This window comes from Saimiri boliviensis, chromosome 13 (genome assembly GCF_048565385.1).
Source record: "Saimiri boliviensis isolate mSaiBol1 chromosome 13, mSaiBol1.pri, whole genome shotgun sequence".
In the NCBI taxonomy this organism is placed as follows: domain Eukaryota; kingdom Metazoa; phylum Chordata; class Mammalia; order Primates; family Cebidae; genus Saimiri; species Saimiri boliviensis.
The window spans coordinates 12,474,790-12,484,000 of NC_133461.1; the positions used below are offsets into that span (position 1 = coordinate 12,474,790).

The window sequence follows — 9,211 nt, forward strand, 5'->3', positions numbered from 1 at the left end:
TTATTAAGTGGAATTTTGGATAAAAGACACAGGTTTTTTTTTTTTTTTTGTCAATTATAAATGATTTGTAAATCTTAAAGCCTAACACCATTTATTCTGAAGTGTCATAATGGTGTAGCTCGGGTCTGCTGATTGGATTATAAGCACAATGGTATCAACAGTAGGAAGGCATGAATGAAAGCCCTGAGAAAAGCTTAAGGGTTTGATGTTGTCGATTTTCCAGCATCAAGTAACAACAATGCCCTGTGCCATGTGGCCTCTTTCATTGCATAACAATATAAAGTTTGCTGTAAGTCACAAATAGGGCATGCAGTGGGGAATTCTATGTCAGACACAAAGTCCTTTATTATGGTCCAGTCAACATTTTCTTCCCTGTCTGGTGAGGTATTTGATCAAGGAAGCAAGGATAGCAATCTGAAACTGCAATCTTGATCAGAAGCTTGAAACCAAGTCTCATTAGATAATTGACTTTTATCATGGGCATCTACTTGAGTGCCCAGGCTGTCCTATCAAGAGCCATAATTTGTTTCGACAGTTGGTGTCCCCACAGAGGGATATCTTAATCTGACTATCATCTTTCAAGTAATAGGCCAGACAGCTATGTTACTGCCAACAACTCAAGAGTCAGTAAAATATATATAATGCATGATCTATAGGAGGATTTCTGAAGCAAGAGTTATACCTTTTCAATCAGCTTATTATGCTGATTAGCTCTTACTGCAGTGGATCTCTCACTCAGAATTGTCCTTGGAGCCAGACAATGGGGCTCATCTGCTTTTAACTTATCAATGCCATCAGACATTTAGAGGAGCCTCTATAAGCTGAGGTACTGTTAAACCAGGGACATTTTTGTCTTCTTGTGTGCTGCTTTTTTCAGGTACAATTGGTTTTTTAAGATTTTCTCAAAAGCAGAGCTGACATTGTTGTTGTTTTCTTTTCTTTTCTTTTCTTTTCTTTTTTTAAGAAAGAGTCTCATCCTTGTCCAGGCTGGAGTACAGTGTCGAGATCTCGGTTTACCATAACCTCCGCCACCCAGGTTGAAGCAATTCTTCTGCCTCAGTCCCCCAAGTAGCTAGGACACAGGTGTGTGCCACAATGCCCGCCCAATTTTTTGTATTTTTAATAGAGACAGAGTTTCACCCTACTGGCCATGATGGTGTCCATCTCCCTATCACGTTATCTGCCCACTTTGGTCTCCCAAAGTGCTGGGATTACAGGCGTGAGCCACAGAACCCAGCCACTACACTTTTTTTTGTTGTTGTTAACCTGTGATGCTACTGGGCTAGGCTGGCCATATTCGAAAACATATTATTTTAATTTGGCAGTTGAGGCTCATAAAGCCTTTTTCTTGTTTGTGGTGGAGTCTGAGTTGACTCGTTAATTTAGGTACATGGTGCTGCTGGACTGAACAATGGTTCATTTAACCAAAAAAAAAAATCAATATCCTATATATATCCACATAAGAGAGAGAGAGAGAGACCCGTGTTACCATAAAGAAGATAGCAGAAGGGGCTCATGACCACAACATCTAATAACCTTATCAATTTAAAAAGTGGAAATGTAGATAGTATTGTGCCATCCTGATGATGCTGGCCTGATAGAATGGAGGCTAACATGTTGAGAAGGCGCAGCAAGGGCCAGAAAGTAGATTATAGTAGAACAGAAGGGGGCTCTGTCCTCCAGGATGGAATATACATCTTGAATCAAAAGCCTTCATCTGTGTGATCTGGTCCATTCAAAGCTCATATAAGTATTCAAGCATGTTGAAAGCAGCAGTGGTCTCTACTTACCATCATCCCAATGACCCACTTGGGGAATTTGTGTATGTTCCCTAATTCTTCACTCTGTGGGTTTAGAAGTTGTTGTTATCAAAGGGAAAATAATTACATGATGTGATACATTTCCCATGCCTGGATTCCTCACTTCAAGGAAGCAGCAAGCAAAAGAAGAGGCAGCATTTTGGCAGAAGTAATTAGCTGTGTTCATCAGGAAAATATTTTTGCTATTACCCAAATAGGACAGAAACAGATAGATATATTTAACACCCTCGTGTTCTATAGGGGTGCCTCCTGGTGTCCTTTTGCCCAATTTTGGTAGAAAATACATAAGTGCAGAAACTCAATCCTCAGAAAGGCCAAGGGACTATGGGCTCATTCTGCTCTGAGATAAGGGCTGGTCTTGGCCCTAGTAAGTCATTTTCATCCAGCAGAAGTGCTAGCTTGGAGTCAGAGAAATGTAATAAACATAGAAAAGGTAGGCAATGATCATTATTTGTGGCTTCAAGACCAGCTGCAGCAGTGGGCCTGGGGTTCATCCAGTAACTCTCCTCTGTCTCTCAAGAAGAAAAACGCAGTTGAGTCCTGGAGGAGCCACTTAAAGAACCTAAGAAAGAATGTGGATCTGTAGACACAACATGTAGATTGTGATGGGTATGTGCTTTGCCTCCAGTATTTCTCCTGAGCAATGAAGGGCTTATTTTTCTAAGTACTGAGTCTGCTGTAAGAAATGTTCTTTATCTGTTCTATCTGCCTGCTTCCTGGTAGAAAATAAGTACTTGCCTAAAAGCAGTGGCATATATATGTATAAAGTCCTAGTGTTTGCTCCAACCTGGTACAACTCTGAAGGAACGCCCCATCTCCTGAGCATTATGTGGTGTCAGTTGAGGCATTCATTGTGCCTGCATAGAAGGTAAGCTTCTGGTTTGGCAAATCCTTTCTTCCTTTCTTTTTCCCTTAAATGTTGATCTCAAAAGTGCTTTTTAAATATGTCCTGCATATTTAACTCTTTCTCAGAATCTGCTTCTGAGGAAACCTGCTTGGAAGACAATATAGACACCCATATAACCATTGCTTGTGAAAAACCCTATAAGAGCACACTTAGAAATGTGGCTTTCATTGTTGAAAAGGATCTCTAACAATTTTTGGTTATTAATTGTTTAATACAGTTTTAAATATAAGCCAATTTTGTCATAAATATAATGGTCTTTTGAATTGCTTAGAGAAGAGAATAAGGAATCACCCTTTCACAGTGACTATCATAAGACAAGACAGAAGACAAAAGCTAGGAAATAAGGCACTGAAAACCTTGGTTGATAGAAAAGTAAGTAGATTACTGTGAGCAATACTGAGCTATTAGAATAATTGCGATAATAATTAGTAACAGTAATTCATAGGCATATTTTATATTGATAGTTTCAGAAAATAAACCTTAAAGTCAAATATCTTAGTAAAGAATAATAATGGTTTGATATTTAATGTATGCAATAAATTAATTTAGAAAAAAGTAAAAGAAAGCTTATTTTATACAAATACATATCTTAAAAAGTAAATTATATATGCTGGTCTCAGTAAAATATAATCATCTGAAGGTCTAATAGATTGACAACAATCTCAATTAATTAAAGGAAATGTATTGATGATCATTTGACTTTGTGTTGCTTACAACATTGGAAAAATGATCTTAGAAGATTGAAAATAAATTCATTTATCGACCTTTGAATCATTACAACAAAAAGATATATTTATCTCATCTAAAATAATTTATAATGACTAAAAATCTTTTTAAAAGTTTAAATATATTAAATATTTAACCTGAAATGTCACCTTAGCAAAACAAATTAGGCCTAAAGAATGTTTAATAATTAAAATATTTTTGTTTTAAGACAATATTCTGTCATTTTTATTTATCACTCTTTGTAGATACTGACTTAATAAGAAGTTATAGATTAAACAAAAAGGTCTAGTCAATATGTTTGAACTTATATAAAAGACTCTGAAAATGGAATGGTGGGAAAGGCATTTAATCTGTACTACCAGGAAAATAAAACCTGATTTGCTTTATTACAGTTAGAGTGAGTAACACTGAATGTATTATTCCAATTCTCTGTCACATATGAGTGAAAGAGGCAGGCAGAGATAGAAAGCTTTCTGAGAAACAAATCTAATGCAATCCGTTGACCACTAAATTCACTTTAAGCCTTTCTAAAGAGGGTTTAGATTTGTAAAAAGGACAATAGCTTATTTATTTGGCAATGAGAGGTGTGCTACGGGTTTCTTTATTCCTACTGTATCTCATATATTGCAGGGCGTTAGTAATTAAAGTGCATGAACAGTACAGGGATAGGGTACACAGATAAATAACAACCGGAAATCTGAAAAGAAAATTATATTTATATTTACATATGTAATTCTATTAAAATGTTACTAATTCAAAGAAAATACACCTAACACTTCCAAACAATAATTAAATATTGAATTTTAAATAATGATGTCCTTGACAACCAGCTTACAATTTCTGAAAATTTAAGAGTCAGCTTTCCCAGACTGATAAAATTCAGCTCCAGCACATTACTGATAAAAGTAAGACACACAAGTAATGAACAACTATGGGATTAGTAACTGTGGTCAGGAAGATAAAGGACTGGGGAGAAAACATTGTCTTTAATATTTGAAAGAGTATATGTAGAAGAGGAACTGCCCTGATTTTTAATCTAGAGATTTGTTTGTCATCCTTGATGCAATGTAAGAGAGATTACCTTTAATTTAATGTAATACTAATCAAGAAAATTTTATCCTCAAAAATGTACTCTGGAGAATCAGCTTCATTTGAAAAATGTGAAGAGCTTAGAAGTCGTCAATCCATACTTACAACAAGAGAAATGCTGAACGAATTGAAAAGCAACAACTCTTCTTGGATACATGAGACAACTACACTTGCACAGCAAAATATCACCCCCAAGTCTGGAAAGATGGAAGAATGCAGAGAATCACAGTGAGCTATGCCGACCTGGGATAGAAGCCACTCGAGCCCTGAACTAGTAGGACAATTAAATATTAATCTTGACATATATCTCAAAGACAAGTGTGGATAAGAATGGAAGTAGAAACAACTGGTTGCTTCAACCTTAGAGAGAATCCCATATTTTGTGAGGTTTTTCTACACCAACTCCATTATGTTCTCACAAATAAAAAATGAGATAATATTCTTATGTATCTAGCAAGGGTAGGGGAACAGCAATCATTATAGACTATACTCAGAGTTTTTCCCATAACAAAATCTGCTCTTCAAGGAACATACTATACCAGAGTCTTATTCCAACTGTGCGGAATTTATCCTCCTCACAGTCTTCTCTAGCCTTTCTGAATAAGTTAAAACTGGGTAGATGGGTTGTTGAAGGATATAGGACTAGAGAAAAACTTGTGAAGATTAGAGCCCACAGACACAGACTCATTCAAAACTAAGATTTATTCATAAGATTATAGCTCACACACCACCCACACCACTTACCAGCACATCAATTGGCTCAGTACAACAGCACAATAACCACTACAAGATACAGCCTGTTGCTGAGGAGGAATATTTAGTGAAGTCCAAGGTCAAAAACAAAGACACTGAGTATATTTAAAGCCTATGGTAGCTGCAGGTATTGGAAACATTAAACAAAGCAAAGATTAGCCAGATGAAATCACAGTAAAGGCCAACTTACCTCAGTACTTAAATTTAATTAAAAAAATAAAAAGTCTAGCTTTCAACCAAAAAGTAGAAAACATACCAAAAGGCAAAAAAAAAAAAAAAAAAAAAAAAAAAAAAAAGTCCAAATAGACCAAACCAGCGCTAGAATTAGACTCAGATATGATACAGATGTTAGAATTATAACACAGGGAATTTAAATAACTAAAGGCCTGGCATGATGGCTCACGCCTGTAATTCCAGTTGGGAGGCCAAGGCAGGTGAATCACCTCAGCCTGGCCAACATGGTGAAACCTGGTCCCTACTAATGTAGGAAAATTATCCAGGTTTGGTGACATATGCCTGTAATCCCATCTACTTGGGAAACTGAGGCACAAGAATTGTTTGGGGAATGCAGATATAACACTTGAGGAATGCAGATATAACAGTAGTTAGAAAAAAATTTATGGACTTAAATGTGTATATTAGAAAAGAACAATGATCTCAAAGAAAGTATGTAAGTCTCTAGAAAACTAGCAAAAGAAGATTAATTTAATTTTTAAAAAAGTAGAATGAATCTAATAGCATAAATGAGAACACAAACAAAATTATTGGTAACGGAAAAATCATAGATAAATAAACCCAAAATATGGTCCTTTGAAAGGATTAATAAAATGAATAAAACTCTACCTAAGCTAACTAGAAGAAAGAGCAAGAGAGAGAGAGAGAACAAATGTGTGTGATGTGTGTGGTGTGTGCCTGTGTGTGTGTATGTGATAGAGAGAGAGAGAGAGAGAGAGAGAGAGAGAGAGAGAGAAAGAGAATGAGAGAGAGAGAGACTTTACCAATATCTGAAAAAAGTGAAATTACTTCTTTATCTTCTAAACATTAAAATGATTTTAAAACTTTTTTAAAAATGTTTAAAAAATTATATACCTCCAAATTTGAAGTTAGAGAAAACAGACCACTTTCTTGAAATAATCAAAGAGAAAAATAAGGTATTAGTAGGTCTATATCTACTAAGTAGATTGAATCAATAATTAAGAACATTCCACTATGTATGCACTATACCTAGATTGTTTACCTGTTGTGTATCAGAAGCAGAAGGAACACTTCTTTATATATATATATGTGATTCAGTCCCTGTAGAGACTGCCAAAAATTGCCAAAACCGACTATATTTCAAGTTGTCATGGCGGGGTATTGGGAAAAGTTTTCAATGAGCAATAATTGAGCCTTGGAAAAACCTCATTGGCTATGATACTGCCACTGCACAAAGCTCAGAAGGAACCATTCTTAACTCATTCCATGAGCCCAGCATTACTTTAATACCACAAAAATACAAAGGTATTACAAGAAAACTATTAACTAATATACTTTATGCATATAGATGCAGAAATCCTCAACAAATATTAGCAAATAAAACTCAACAACGTATTAATAAAGGAAGTATATTCAAAGCCTACAAAAACATGATAACTAAGTAGAATTAATTCAAGGAATGCAAGGCTAGTTTAACTTTCAGAATTCAATGGATGCTATCCATCACATTAGCAGGTTTAAAAATAATAATAAGATAATACAAATTTATTTTAAAAAACTTTCGACAAAATCAAAATTCTCTTATTAAAAACTTTCAATACACTATAAATTGAAAACTCTTAAGTTTGATGGAGAAATTTATAAAAACCTACAATAAGCAATCATGTATAATGAGGAGAAGCTGAGTGCTGTACCCCTAAAACAAACAAACCAAAAAAAGTGAAAATATGCATTTTTCTCCAGTTCAACCCAGTCTTATGATGAAAGTCCTAGTTGGGTAAAAAGGCAAGAAAACAAGAAGCTATACTGATTGAAAAGAAAGAAATGTAACATTTAAATATTTCACAGGCAACATGACACTCTATGTAGAACATTTCAAAGAATCAGCAATGTAACTGCTGGACTTAATAGCAAGATCACATGAAACAAGGTTTACATAAAACATTAATTGATTTATATACAAAACCAAAAAACAACTGACACTTAAAATTTTAAAAACAAATCCATTCACACTACTTCAGTGAAACATTTACAACATATGTGCAAACTAGATTTGTGCAAAAATATAAAAATTGTGAAAAAAAAGATCTAAAATAGTGAACTCTCTATGTTTATGGATTGTAATAGTCAACATTATCAGAAAGTCACTTCTTTCCAACTTGATCTATAAAGTCAATGCAATTACAATCAAAATCCAGGAGGATATTTTATTGACACTGACAAATAGATTCTACAGCTTTATAGAAAGTCAAAAGATCAAGAGTAGCTGACACAATGCTGAAAAGCGAAGTTGGAAGTATTAATGCTAACAGATTTCAAGACTTACTTTAGAAGTGCTGTGGTTAATATGCACTGTTGTTTGAGAATCTCACTCTGTCACCCAGGCTGGATTGCAGTGGCGTGATCTTGGTTCACTGCAACCTCCAAGTACCGGGTTCAAGTGATTCTCTTGCCTCAGCCTCCCAACCTCCCGAGTAGCTGGGATTACAGGTGCACACCACCATGCCTGGCTAATTTTTTAAAAAATTTTAGTAGAGATAGGGATTCACCATGTTGGCCAGGCTGATTTCAAACTCCTGATCTCAAGTGATCCTCCCACCTTAGACTCCCAAAGTCCTAGGATTATAAGTGTGAGAAATAATAGGCACATATTTCAAAAGAACAGAATAGAAAGCTCAGAAAGGGCCCCACATGAATATCAAAATTGGACTTAGAGAAAAATGTAATGTTAATCCAGTGAACAAAGGATGTTCTTTTCAATGCACGGTGGTGGAAATATTGGATGTCTATTTGAAAAAAAAAAAAAAAAGAATAAGAATCTAGACACAGATATTACAATTTTTACATACACACCCTTTGTCCCCCAACACACACAACTCAAAATGAATCAGATAACTAAATGCAAACTGTGAAACTGAAAGCTTCTAAAGTTAAACATAAGAAAAAGTCTATTTAATTTCACCTTTGCTGATAGAACACCAAATAAATAAACCATGAAATAATAACTGATATTTTGAATTTTAATACAACTAAAAACTTCTCTGTAAATGACACTATAAAAGGAATGAAAGAAAAGTCACAGATTGAGACAATATATTTGTGAAATACATATCTGGTTAAGAAAATGACATATTCAAACATATCTTCAAAATATCTTAAAACTCAATATGATTTTTTTTAAATTAAAAATGAATAAAATATCTGAGCAGATATTTCACTAATGAAGATACATAAATGGCAAAAAAGAGAAAATATGCAATATTATTTGTCATGAGATAATTCTTATTTAAGGTAACATGAGATACAACTACACAATTATTAAAATGGCTAATATCTAAATGCTTGACAACATTGAATGACTTTGAGAATACAAAGCATGAAGTCTCCTTTATTGCTAATAGGAAAGCAAAATAGAACAGAACTTTGGTAGACGATTTGTCAGTTTCTTACAAAGTTAAAAATAATTTCATTGTATTTTCCAGCAATTTTAAGATATGTTCACATGAATATTTGCCTCTAAATATAGAACCTTTTTTATAATTGACAAATTTGGAATCAAAACATTCTGTAAAAGGTAAATGTATAAATAAACTGGTACCTTTGTGTAATGTGTAATGTATTTTATTGCACAGTGAATTATTCCTCAGTAAAAAATTAGCTATCAAGCTGCAAAAAGGTGTAGATGAATCTTAAGGGCATATTGCTAAATAACATAAGCCAG

At 34.3% G+C, this 9,211-nt stretch overlaps 1 non-coding gene across 1 annotated transcript; it reads right to left on the minus strand.

The window, feature by feature from the left end:
- Positions 1 to 6,588: 6,588 nt before the first annotated feature.
- LOC120361774 (U4 spliceosomal RNA) lies at positions 6,589 to 6,729 on the minus strand. The gene has a single exon (XR_005577891.1). It is a non-coding gene; the product is annotated as a U4 spliceosomal RNA (small nuclear RNA).
- Between the last annotated feature and the right edge of the window lie 2,482 nt (positions 6,730 to 9,211).